The sequence below is a fragment of the Chiloscyllium plagiosum genome, unplaced genomic scaffold, assembly GCF_037043375.1.
Source record: "Chiloscyllium plagiosum isolate Xiang-an unplaced genomic scaffold, Cpla_swu_hap1 HiC_scaffold_18, whole genome shotgun sequence".
NCBI lineage: Eukaryota > Metazoa > Chordata > Chondrichthyes > Orectolobiformes > Hemiscylliidae > Chiloscyllium > Chiloscyllium plagiosum.
Window position 1 is genome coordinate 92489002 of NW_028270156.1, and position 13881 is coordinate 92502882.

A 13881-nucleotide genomic window follows, 5' to 3' on the forward strand; every position below is an offset into this window, starting at 1 on the left:
ACGGATGCTGCATGACTTGCTGTGCTTTTCCAGCACCTTTTTCACGACTCTGATCTCCAGCTCTCACTTTATCTGAGAATGAAAATGGAGATTTATACAAATGTGTTAATACGTTGACACATTCATGATGAAAAAGACGTCGAAGCCGTTCGTAGTACATTTGAAAAATTGTCTTAGCAGATGGAGTGGTCAGAGAACTTGTCAGTATGTTAGTTCAGAATAATCGGTTATGCAGGACTGGTCAGGTATATGCACCACTGTGAGATGAGGGGGTCAAGAGACTATAAATATGCCATACACGTTATATTGAGTGCTTATGAATTGGTGCCACAAGCGTATAAGACAATGATTCAGAAAAGTTTAGAAGGAAACACATCAGAATTTTGCTGAGTTCAAAGAAGTAAACATAGCAAATTTGATTCTAGACCTTAATAATAGATAAGAACTCTGAGGGTAGCGAGTTTTGAAACATTTTGTGGCTGAGGTTGACGTTCTGGATGTAAGTTTGCTAATTGAGCTGGAAAGTGTATATTCAGACATTTCATCCTCATACTCGGTAACATCAACAGGGAGCCTCCGGTTAACAGGCAGCCTATTACACCTTCTCTATGTGGGACCAAGCTGCACTGAATGGCGGCAAATGTTATAGCTGAATAAAGGGCAACGGGGACATTTCCATGGTCGCATGCCCATTCTGTTTAAGAGTGCAATTACCATGCACTGATCATTTCTGCAACAGTAGCACCGAATTGCTTTCTGTGCGAAGGCGGCCTGTTTCACAGCCAAGGGGAAACGTCATTTGCTGGAGTTGCTGCGAACATCAGATTATTGATGTACGCTCTCTTCCATCTGTACCCCAGAGTAGTCTCTCTGTGGTCTCACTGAGAAGTTGTCTACTATTTGTCAAAGTGTGTGAACCGAAAACAGAGTTTCTCAATCATGTTATGGAACAGTTCATATGTTTGAGTTTCTCAGCGCCAGAAATGTTAGCGGCTCATTCAATCAACAACCTGAATGAATGAATTCACAGTCTCAGATTAACCATTTGACACGCCCTATCATACAGTCATGAATATTACCGTGTGCTCTGACATCATATTGGAGATGAACTTGCAGAAATAAAGAACAGGCTGCCCAATGACATTGCATCAATTTTTTTTCCTTCATATCACAGAGGAGTTGGATGGTCTGAACAGGGAGATATAGGAAAGCAAGGCACCTGCAGCTCTGGTGAAACACCTTCGCTCTGATTCAATCAGCAACAAGAGACATGAAGGTGACTCAGACGGGAAAGCTTTTCATATCGACAATAGCAGTCATGTACGTTAGCACGTCTTTGACATCTCGGATTACATTTTACCTTCTGTCAATATGGTTAGAAAATGACGTTTGTACATTTCTAAGTAGCACCATGGGATTTTGCAAGATTTAGTCAGTCGCTTCTCATCGATTCTCATATAGGTTTCCATTTCAGCTGGCAGCCATGTGACAGTTGCTCATATCCAGCTGTGGAAAGCTCTGCTGGAACATGCCCAGTTCCAGAGAAATACAGGGAAAGCAGCAAATTGTACCAGGACGGAGTATCCAACAATCTCGTTATGTGATCTGTTTTTCTGGGATTCTACTGCTCACTCAACTTTTCATGTGGAGGAGTTCGTTTGAGCTGCTCATTCTGCAGAACAGAGGCTGGAACTGTAAGTGTGCTGCAGGGTATCGTGTGCTACACAATCTGATAGCTTTTCATTTTTATCACATCAGGGAGTGTAGCCCAGCGGTCTAAGTCGCTGCATATAGGTGCCAGTCACTATGGAGGCGTGGGTAGGAATCACATGACGGCCACTTGTTCAGACTGTTTGTTATGGTAATGTTTGGAAGTGATGAACTGTGTTGGCGTTGAACGCAACAAAATATAAACATTTTCTCCAAACCGATCCGGGATATGGGACAGCACTTCATCCGGTCAGTGTCCACGCTTCAGGTGCTGTGGTTATTGCATTCGCCTCCCACTCAAAAGGCCCCCAGCATAATACCGGACCCAAGCAAGCTACGCTAGTGTTTCATATTCCAGGCAAATTGCATTGATAATCGTTTCATTTGAAAGTGAATGGCGATTGTAATTTCACGGCTGGTGTACCAAATCCCGCATTGTATTTACTTGCCATGAGGTGTCGTTGTGTCGCAAAGGAGGGCAATTGTCATTTGTTTAATTTCCTTCATTATTGTATTGGTGAGAGAGTGTGGTGATTTGCCTTGTCGATCCAATGGAGACACCAGCGCATTGTTGATCTAGTCTATTAGAGACTGTAATTGATAATCTTCACTTTTCATGTTTCATTGATATTCTGTTGTTCTTGAAATTGCTTGAACACTTTCTCGAAGTGGCGATGCACTAAGACTCTAAAATATTGGAAACACCTTTTGAAATTGCCTCTCTGCCATTTCTCTGAGCGCTTCATTACCCAAGACATTCAAACTGTCTCGCAGACAACATTCACACTTCAATGTGTCTGCAAATGGCTTCTCTTTGCCACTTTTACTTCTGCTTCACGTTAAGAATTGTCAGTTTTGCGGTTCGCTCAATAGCTGAGGGGCGAACACGGTTTGTGATCTATGTTTCCGCATCAAAAATGTTTCACTGAAAACTTGGGAATGTTGCAAAGAGAATTGTCATTGGCAGCAAAAGTCAGGAAAGTCTTCAGCTTTACCTGATTTCGAAATACCAAACTTCTGGTAAATTAGCTGAAAACTCTGAACTATTGTGCCACAGACGCTGAGCCATGCGATGAAGCAAATAACGTGTTTAGTCTGGTGTCCGCAACTCGAGCATCACTGAGGTGAAGCGCACGGAAACAGACCATCCGGTCCAATGCGGCCGTGCTAACCAGATATCCGAAATTATTCTAGCCATGTTAGTTAGCATTTTCTCCTTATCCTCGAAACCCTTCCTATTCATATACAGATCCAGATGCCTTTGAAACGTTGTGAATGTACGAGACACTGCCACTTTCTCTGGCAGTTCTTTCCACACACGCATAAACTTCTTTGTGAAAAAGTCCCTCATATTGCTTTTAAATTTTATCCCCTAACCTTAATCCAAAGCCCTCTGTTATTGCATTCGCGCACCTTCAGAAAAAGGTCCTTGACTATCCACTCTATCCATCGCCCTCACGATTTCATGAGCATATATAAGGTTATCCCTCAGCCCCGATTCTTCACGGAAAATTGTCCCAGCTTACACAGCTTGTGTTACAGTCAAATCCCTGCAAACCTGGCAATATCCTTCTATATGTAAGGTATAGACAGGTTAGATCGAGTGAATACTTACAAGAGTATAAAGGCAGTCGGAGTATACGTAAGAGGGAAATCGGGAGGGCAAAAAAACGGGACATGAAGTAGCTTTGGCAAATAGAGTTAAGGAGAATTCAAAGGGTTTTTACAAAAATATTAAGTACGAAAGGGTAACTAGGGAGACATGGCAGCCTCACGGGTCAACATGGCGGCCTTTGTGTGGAACCGCAGAATATGGGGGGCGGGGGGCAGGGTTACTAAACGAGTATTTTGCATCAGTATTTACTGTGGAAAAAGGATATGGAAGATATAGAAAGTAGTGAAATGAATGGTGGCAGCTTGCAAAATGTCCATTGTACGGGGGGGGGGGGGGGGGGGGGGGGGAGTGCTGGATATCTTGAAAGGAGATAAAGGTGGATAAATCCCCAGGACATGATCAGGTGTATCCTCCAATTCTGTGGGAAGCTAGGTAATTGATTGCTGGGCCTCTAAATAACATATTTGTATCATCGATAGTCACAGATGAGGTGCTGGAAGACTGGAGGTTGGGTAAGGTGGTGCCATTGTTTAAGAACTGTGGTGAGGACAAACCAGGGAACTATAAACCAATGAGCCTGATTATGACGTTGGACAAGTTGTTGGAGGGATTCCTGAGGGACTGGATTTACATGTACTTGGAAAGGCAAGGACTGATTAGTGATTGTCAACATGGCTTTTTGCGTGAGAAATCTTGTCTCACACATGTGATTGAGATGTTCTTTGAAGAATTGATGAGAACAGAGCGGTAGATATGATTTATATGGACTTCAGTAAGGCGTCGTACGGAAGGGCTCCCCATGGGAGTGTGGTTAGCAAGGTTAGATCTCACGGAATACAGGAAAAACTAGCCATTTGTATACATAACTGGCTCAAGCGTAGAAGACAGAGGGTGGTGGTAGAGGATTTTCTTTCAGACTGGACGTCCATGACCAGTGGAATGCCAAAAGGATCGCTGCTGGATCCTCTACATTTTGTCATTTACACAAGAGATTTGGATGTGAGCAGAAGAGGTACAGTTAGTAAGATTTGGAGGTGTAGTGGACAGCGAAGAGGGTTACCTCAGATTACAACAGGATCTGGACCAGATGGGCCAATGGGCTGAGAAGTGGCAGATGGAGTTTAATTCAGATAAATGCGAGGTGCTGCATTTTGGGAAAGCAAATGTTAACAGGACTTATACACTTAATGATAAATCCATCGAGAATATTGTTGGACAAAAGAGACCTTGGAGTGCAGTCTCATAGCTCCTTGAAAGTGGAGTCGCAGGTAGATCGGATAGTGAAGAATGTTTTTTGTATGGTTTCTTTCACTGGTCATGTATTGAGTTGGGGACTTGGGAGGTCATGTTGCGGCTGTACAGGACACTGGTTAGTCCACTGTTTGACTATTGCGTGCAATTGCGGTCTCCTTCCTATCAGAAAGATGTTGTAAAATGTGAACGTGTTCAGAAAAGATTTACAAGGATATTGCCACGGTTGGAGGTTTTGAGCTATAGGGAGAGGCTGACCAGGCTGGGGCTGTTCTCTCTGGAGCGTCGGAAGCTGGGGGGTGACCTTATAGATGGTTAAATAATTATGAGGGGCATGGATAGAATAAATATACAAAGTCTTTCCCTGGGGTGCGGGACTCCAGAACTAGAGGGCATAGGTTTAGGGTAGGAGGGGAGAGATATCAAATGTACTTAAGGGTCAACGTTATCAAGCAGATCGTGGTACGTGTATGGAATGAGCTGCCAGAGGAAGTGGTGGAGGCTTGTACAATTGCAACATTTAAAAGGCATTTTCATGGGTATATGAATAGGAAGGGATTGGAGGGATATGGGCCAGATGGTGGCAGGTGGGACTAGATTGGGTTGGGATATCTGGTCGGCATGGAACGAAGGGTCTGTTTCCATGCTGCACGTCTCTCCAACTCTATGACTAAATATCTCCCAAGCAAATTCACTGCTTTCTCTTTATTTTTCAATAATGCCAATAACGCTGGATGGAATAAATCAACGTGAATCAGAAGGATGATGTGTTGAATGGCTTAAAATATCAGTGCTGTATTAGTTTGAGTATCCAGAGTTGGCGGGGTTCGTTTCCGTGCTGTAGTGGTCGTCAGATTCGCCATGTTCCAAACGGAAATCTTTTCGATTGAAGTGAACAAATATTTCTTGCATCCTGCTCTCATCAGTAAACCTGGCTTTGAATTTGCTCGTCCTTATCTGCTCTAGTGGTGAAAAGAAATGCAATTCAAATTAATTGTTCTGTGAAACTTTGTTATTTTTCTCTCCTCCCTGGTTTTGAACATGGGCCGATGTCTACAGCACCGATGGCCAGCCTGTTTAACGGTGCAGTTACAGTATCATGATCCCTTGTGTTACAGTGGTACTGCATTTGTTTTCCATTCGAATGTGGCCCGGTTAAAAGCCAAGGAGAAACCAAATTTGCTGGTACACCACACATATCCTCTCAGTGAAAGGTAATCAAAAGTAATCTCTGACAGGACTTATCTGGATGCTGTCTACTGTTTGAACGTGCGAGGATCAACACCAGAGGTCCTGCATCATGTTTTGTAGCAGTTCATATATGAGCAGCTCATTCATTCAGTAACAGGAATGAATCAATTTACAGTCTCCGAAGAACCTCTTGATTTGCCACCTCATAGACCCTTGAACATAAACGAGCGCTCTTAAATATAAGACATGTCCGAACTGAAACGGAGGAAACGACAGACAGGCTGCTGCATGACAATTAATCCACTTTCTTTTCTTAATATCAAAGAAGAGCAGAAGCCTAAACGGGCGTTAGTGGGCTATCCTCAGACAACAAATCGAGGCACTTGCAGTTCTTGAGAAACCCTTTCGTTCTGATTCAGTCATCAAGAATAATGGGTCTGGGTGGGATAATCTTCGGAGGGTCGCTTTGGACATGTTGGGCGCAAGGGCCTCTTCCAACTGTGTAGGGATTCTAATTCAATTAAAAAAACCTAAAAGAGACATGACAGCACCTCAGGCTGGAGAGCTTTACACGTCTCGAACAAAAGGGAATTACGTGCAGTTCCCAGAACTTTGTCAACTCGCAGGGCGGATCGCATTTTACCTTTTGTCAATGTCTTTAGAAACTGCGATTTTGCATCTCTCAATAAGCACCTTGGGATTGAGAAAAAAATAACTGAGTCGCTTCTCATCGATTCTCTCATAGCTTTCCAACTCAGCTGGCAGACATGTGGCGGTTGTTCATATCCAGGTGTAGAAAGCTCTATAAGAAAATGCACAGTTCAGGTGAAATTGAAGGAAAATGATAACCTGCACCAGGGTTATTGCCTAAGCCAGACCACCCAAAACACACTTATTCAGGTAGCCCTCGACCTAACTTTGCAATTTGTTTCTATATATGTACAATGAAAATTACCCGGAGTAAGATAGCATCATAAATAGTTTTTAAAACAGACAAAACATTATTCTTAAAATTAAACAATGAAGCACCAAGAACAGAATAAAAAATCCCTTCAGAACTCAACCTGCCCAGCTAGACTAAGTTATGCTCTTTCAAATAAACACAACAGTCCCAATAAGCACCTCCTTTTAATAACCAGTATAAATGGAACACAGGCTTACAGTTTGAAGTTGAAAGTCAGGAAAGAGAGAGTTTGATAAACACAGTTCCCTGCTGAACATCCCAGAGCTGACCATTCCCCTTTCATTATACAGGTCACTTCTAAAGCATGGTCACTTTGGTTGGAAATCTCATCTGTTTACATCTCAACAAACGGCTTCGCAAAATCTGTACGAAACCAGACTGATCGGAGTCTGGCTCGGTTTATTGCCCCTCTGAAAAAAGAAGTCAAAGTACAGAGTCTCCTTGAGACAAGGAATAGCTCTTAGTAAAAAACGATTAGCTTTGTGACACCTGCGCCCTTAAAAAAAGAATCATCAACACCAAAAAAGGCTTCATTTTTAAACGTTCGAAACCTTCGAAGTCAGTCGAGACACTACACTGACTATAAACATGCAAACATGCGCAAACACATGCAAATTCAGGCCACAGCACATCCACAAATGAACACCTCCGTATTTCATTTGAGTCTCGGCAATCATGTTTTCACGACGTGCCACATGCACGATTCTGAGATTGAATGTCTGCAACAAGCTCTATCTAAACAGTCGGACATTTTTGTCATTTTTTTCCACAAATATCAATGGATTGTGATCAGTATATATGATTGTCTCAGATGAATTGCTGGTACTATAAACACTGAAATGTTGTAATGCCCCAACACCAAGTTGAAAGTCTCTTTCTTCATTGTTGAATATTTTTGTTGATGAATGTTCAACTTCCTGGAAAAATATCTGATGGGTTTTTCTCTTTCCTCGTCATCCTCCTACAGGAGCACCGCCCCGATACCCACATCACTGCATCGATGGCTACCTTGAAAGGTTTCATGCAATCCAGTGTGGCTAATACTGGGGCAGTGGTTAACACAGTATTCAGGTTGTCAAAGTTCTTGACAGTCCTCTGTCTACTGAAAGTTCTTGCCCTTTTATAATAGTTCGATGAGTGGAGCAGTGGCACTGCTACGTTTCGGCACAAATGTTTGGCAAAATCCACTCAACACCAGGAACGGTGTTACTGCTTTTATTGTTGACGGTGTGGGGAAATTCGCCAGTTACATTGATTTTCAGCATCTCCCGGGTGCCATTTGTCGATGTCAAATAACATGATCCAAGAAAGGTGACTTGTGGTTTGGAACACTCACTTTTAGCGAGGTTTACCACCAAGCATGTCTTCTGAAGTCGATCGAATAAGTTTGATAAAGGCTGGACGTGTTTCTTCCATGAGTGGCTAACAATCACCAGATCAGCAATGTACCCCATACATTTGGATAATCTGGTAAACACCTTATTTGTCAATCTCTGAAATATGGCTGGGCTTGACCGTTGTTCATACCAAATGGCATGACTTTGAACTGATCTCGTCAATTTGGCGCTACCAAACCTAAAATCACCTTTGCTCTGTCTGAGTATTGTACTTACCTGTCGCCTCTGAGCAAGTCCAACCTCGAAATGTAAGTTGCTTGTTCCACTTTTTAAACACAGTCCTCCAACCGTGGAATTGGCTCCACATCAGTCTTTGTAACAGCGTTGATTTCACCCAAGTCCATACATAAACGTTGGATAACATCTGGCTTTTGCAATGACTATGGGTGAGCTCCAGTCACTCTCATGCATTTTGATTATATCATCTTAAAGCATGCGCTCTATCTCCTTCTGAGCCTTTACCAACTTTAGAGGGTTATTCCTAAAAGGATGTTACTGAATCAGAACAGCATCCCTGATATCTATGTCTTGCACAATTAGATCAGTACTTCACAGTTTATTTCCACATTTCTTTAAAAGTCATAGTAATAGCTCTTTCAGGTCATTTCGATTTTCCTGTGGAAGGTAACTCAGTAGTCTCTCCCAATGTTTGACAAATTCCTCATTGTCCAATTTGGTTTGAGGAATATCCAACTCAGAATCCTCTGAAGTTGGTTCTTCCTTCTGTGCTGTCATCATTAACACCTTCTCCTCTTGCTTTCCTTCCCAATTAAAATATCTTTTAAGCATATCCACACGACACACTCTGTGAGATTTTTTTCCTGCCTGGAGTCGTTATCAAGTAGTTTACCTCACTCAATTTCCTTTTAGTTTGTTATGGTCCACGAACCCTTGCTTTTAAGTGCTCACCTGTTACTGGAAGTAGCACCAACATTCAGAGGCCAATTGCAAAATTGCGAATTTGTGATTTCGTATCTGCTTCTTATTTCGTTATCTGGCATGATACTTTTAAATTCTTTCTAGCCGACTCTCCACCTCAAATTAATCGTTCCCTAAAATTTGACACATTACCTCTGGAAATCGAGCCAATAAATCCATTATTGTAATAATTACTTGTTCCCACTTTTTGTTTGAGGTAGGGTACCGACGCAATCAATCAAGACTCTTGTGAAAGTTTCCTCAAATGCTCGAATAGATATTAAAGCAGCAGGCTTTATTTATGCCTGTGGTTGTCCGATTAGCTGACATATCTGCCACATCTGGAAAAATTCAATTACATCTCTGGGTCGTCCAAGCCAGTAAAAACTGCCTTTGTATATTAGCCTGTGTTTTCCTTACCCGTAAATGACCTCCAAGTGGTAGCTCATGCGCCACTCGCAGTACCTCCTTTCTCTATCACACTGGCAAAACATTTTGATGAACTTCTGCCCATTTCTCATCTTTTTGAATGTGTGATGGTCTCCATTTCCTTATTAAGACATCATTTGTTAAGTGATAACACACGCTTTCTTTCTCAAGAAATGCCTTTTGATATAACTGTTTTAACATATCATCTTTCTGCTGTAATTCAATCAGATTATTAGAGCTAAAATACTGGCATGTTTACGTATTTGCTCCTTCTGTATTTCACTTATCTGATGAAAGGAAGTTTCAGATAACACTACGCTTGCTTCTTTAGCTGGGCCTTTTGATCTATTCTGCTTCAGCTTGTGCCGCTGTGATCTTGTGATCACACATCCAGGGGAAATTCCTGGATAAACATTTTCCATGTCTTCAGTTGCCGGCATCTCCATTGGCTTTTCAACTCGAGTAGGCAGCACGCCTTCCGGTGAATCAGCCATAGAATGTGCAAGGACAAATTGTATTCCGGGAGCTGAGAACTTGTCAAGTACGCCGACTACAAATTATCCACTCTTCTCTGGACTGCCTAGCCTCTCATCACATAATTGAGCGCATTTTGTCTTACCATGAATCCCTGTTACCAGCACCTTTTCCAGCAATCATCTATCAGGAGTGCATATCTCTTCATTCTTCAGCATGACAGACTGGGAGGAACCTTTGTCCTTACATATTGTAACCTTCTTACCTACCACACCGGCCTATGTGAATAAACGTTACCCTTGCATGTATTTTTTGAGGAGATCCGGTATTTCCTCCTTTCCCAACCTCTTATCATCGTGTATACTCTGACGCAGTTGTCTAACTTCCCCTGTGCTTTCTGTTACAATCCAAAAACACTTCCAAGCTTTCCGAAATCTGGGTTATTCCGAACCGACCAACATTGTTCCTTTCCGTGGCCCACTTTATTACCATGAAAACAGCGGAGCCTTTTGACTTTCTTATCACCTTCAAGGGACACTTTTTTACCCCGTGTTAAATTATCCTTATGATCTTCACTGAGATCCACCTTCCCCTTTCCACGTCATGTTATATTTTTGCCCAATTTCGACCCCTCATGGACTGAAGTAGATTCTGTAAGCCAAGCCGTGTTTTCGGGTCCAGCTCATAATCATCAGCTATTGCTGTTTTAGCTGTCTGCTCTTCAAAATATTTTTTCAGTACTTCCGCAATTACTATATCATCAGCCTTTATCTCAAGCCTTTCAAGTTGACTTTCCTTTTCGGTGTCAGTTTTTGAAGTTCAAAAACTCTCTCCTTTTCTTTCTGTTCTGCTTTTAATAGTAACTCAAGCTGTTTCATTTCTTCTGCCCTTTCCTTATCTCTCGCCTGGAATACAAGCTACTTCATTTGTAATTGATAACTTGCCATCTGTTTCGATGCTGATGGTTTCTCCAGCAGGTTTAAATAGTGAGCTACTGCTGTAGTTACTTGTGCTTCCCTCAAAGATGCACATAGTTCCACTTCCAGTTTCTCTGCAAATTCTCGTTACTAGGCCTTTCTCACTTTTTCCACGCCTTCAAAAGTAACCACAACCATATCCAGAAAACGTTTGCCGACTGAAAGTGCCATTACTACCCGAAGCTTTGTCTACCCAACCAAACACACACCCAAAATAAAAGCACTAGCACCTACCACTCGCTGTCTAAAATAACGTAAAGAGCCCCAAACTGTTCTGAACTAGTCCAGACAGCTTCAAACATTCTTAAGAGGCAGTCCTAATACTAACTTTGTAATTTGTTTCATAAGTGCACACTGAATATTACCTGGGGTAAGGTCGTTACGTTGACTGCTGGATTTAAAAGCAGACATAAAATGTTATTCACGAAATTACACAATGAAAAACAATGAACAGAATAAAGAAACCCGACCGAATGCAACCTATCCAGTTAGACTTAATTATGCTGTTCGGAATACACACAACACTCCCAATAATCAAACTCCCTTTAATACCTAGTTTAAGTGGAAGACGTACTTACAGGTTGATGTTGAAGGACAGAAAAGAGAAGAGTTTCCACACAGCTCCCTGTTGAACATCCATGTTCAAACTTAACAAAAACCCCTCAGCCTATCAAACTAAAGAACTGACCACTCCCATTTCTTTATACAGGTCACTCTAAAGCATGAGCACTTTGTGTTGAAGGCCTCTCAATATCCTTTTCATCACTGTACCAAATAAGTCTGATAGGAGTCCGATTTATTGCCCCCCTGAAAAAAAATCAAGGACAGTTCATCCTTGATCCAAAGAACAGCTGTTAGAAAAAGAGAGAACAGCTTTATGACACAGGCACCGACAATCGAACAGCCTCAAAATGTGATCTGTCCTTCTCACATTCGAATGCTAACTCAGCTTTTCAGATGGAGAACCTTCTTTGGGATGCTTATTTTGCAAACCAACCGTGGTAACTGTAATTATGCTACATGGTATGAGCTGGCATACGGCCTGATCAGCTTGTACATTTTGTCGGTGTCTGGTGATTTCCATGTTACATGTAAACGCGAATGGTATTGTGTTTCGAGTAATGGGTGATATCATTTCCCAAATCAATAATCTAAATTCCAGTAATGGAACGCAGCTCATGGTTTTGTTAACAAAACTTTACCGAATATACTTTCTCATGAAGTTCTGAACCCCGGAGGGGGTGCGAGCGGTCTCTCATTTCTGTGATCGGTCAAGAAACACACGCAATCTGTCTTAATCTTAATACTTCACTCTTTGTTTAGAATATTGCCCGGGATAGAACGTTCAGAAACACAGAAGTTATGTACTTCCGTATCCCTCGGAGGAACTGCACATACTGGTTTAATACAGAGGCATTTTTATACTTTTCATAAAGCAGAACATAAGGCATAGTCGCACAGTTTATTCAGACAATTACCTATCAATACATGGTATCACTTCATGATATTTGTTTGATCTAATGATATTAACTGGTAAACAACTTAAATCATAACGATTAGATCGTTCTTATCTTGTGATACAAAGACCTGCGGCTGTGCAGCGTGTTTAGCACTTCACCATTTTATCAGTCTAGTTCTGCTATCGAGTTGCAAATCATTTATGTACCTTTCGAGACTAGCTGCAGTTAGACGTGTATGCGCAGGGAACCACTTTGTCTCGAGCTGCAAGAGTCACATAGGCATAGGTCTGGAGTCTCCATGTTCTAACTCACCCTGTATTCATTTTTCAGACGCTCACTTACACACGCATTACATTTGCAGCTCGATCGAGTCTCAGAAGGTATGTTCAGCTCTGCATTCATTTTTGTGTGGATTGAAGGGACAGCATTACCTGCTGCAAAATTGATATTGTGCTGGGCACATCCAAGCAGCAGTGCGAGCAGGATAGGGATCGTGGAACTCTTCCCCTGTGACTTTGCGTCTGTTGTTTTGAAGGAGTACCAAAGGAACAATACGAAAATGCTTTACCACTGTGGCTGGTAGCGTGGCCGAGCATTTTACAGTGCTGGATTTAGGTTCCAGTCTCTAAGCAGTTTGGGTGCGAGCACCACGGCTGCCATTTGTGCAGGTCATATATCATGCTGCAGCGTGCTGAACCATTGAAGTTCAACACAACAGGTTGGATTTCCTTCTTGGAAACCGACCTGTGTTTTGGGAGAGTGCAGACTCTCCATTTGGTCAGCGTCTGCGCTTCTCGATCACGTTCGCCTTCCACGTGAAAAGTCCCCTGTTTCAGCAGTCCACTGAGGCTTTATATTCCAGACAAGTTATGTGTTCACTGAAAACGAAAGGAGATTGTTACTTCATCGCTGTTGTGCAACAAAATCCTGCAGTGACTCCACTCGTCGTTATTTGGTGCTCTGTTGAATGTGAAAAGAATTCCAATTAATTGCAATGTCATATGTTCTTAAATTTCTGTCCAGGAGACGGATGCTGCTGATACGCTACACGCACTCCCGCATTGTTAATCGGAAGAGAAAGCTCATCAAATCAAGACTGTGATTGGTAAAATTCACTTTTCATAGCCCATTCTTATTGTTCTTTCTTTTATCTCATTTCAGCACTTTCTGGGAATCTGAGGTGCACTAAGCTTCCAGTGTGTTTGGAAAAGCTGTTTGGAATTGCCCTGCTGCCAGGTGTGCGATTAGATTGTGGGTCATTGCCCTCGGACAGTCTCACAGACAGCATTCATAATTTGATTTGACAGAAAACGCATTTAGTTTGTCATTTTTGATAGTGTTACTCTTTATGTGTTGTCTGTTTTCTGACTCATTCAATATATTATGAGGTAACACGGTTTGTGAGGTAACTCCCGGCAGCAAAAATTCTCAACTGAAGATCTGGGATAATTTCAAGGATTATTTCAGGGGGCAAAAGTACAGAAGTCCTTCGGTT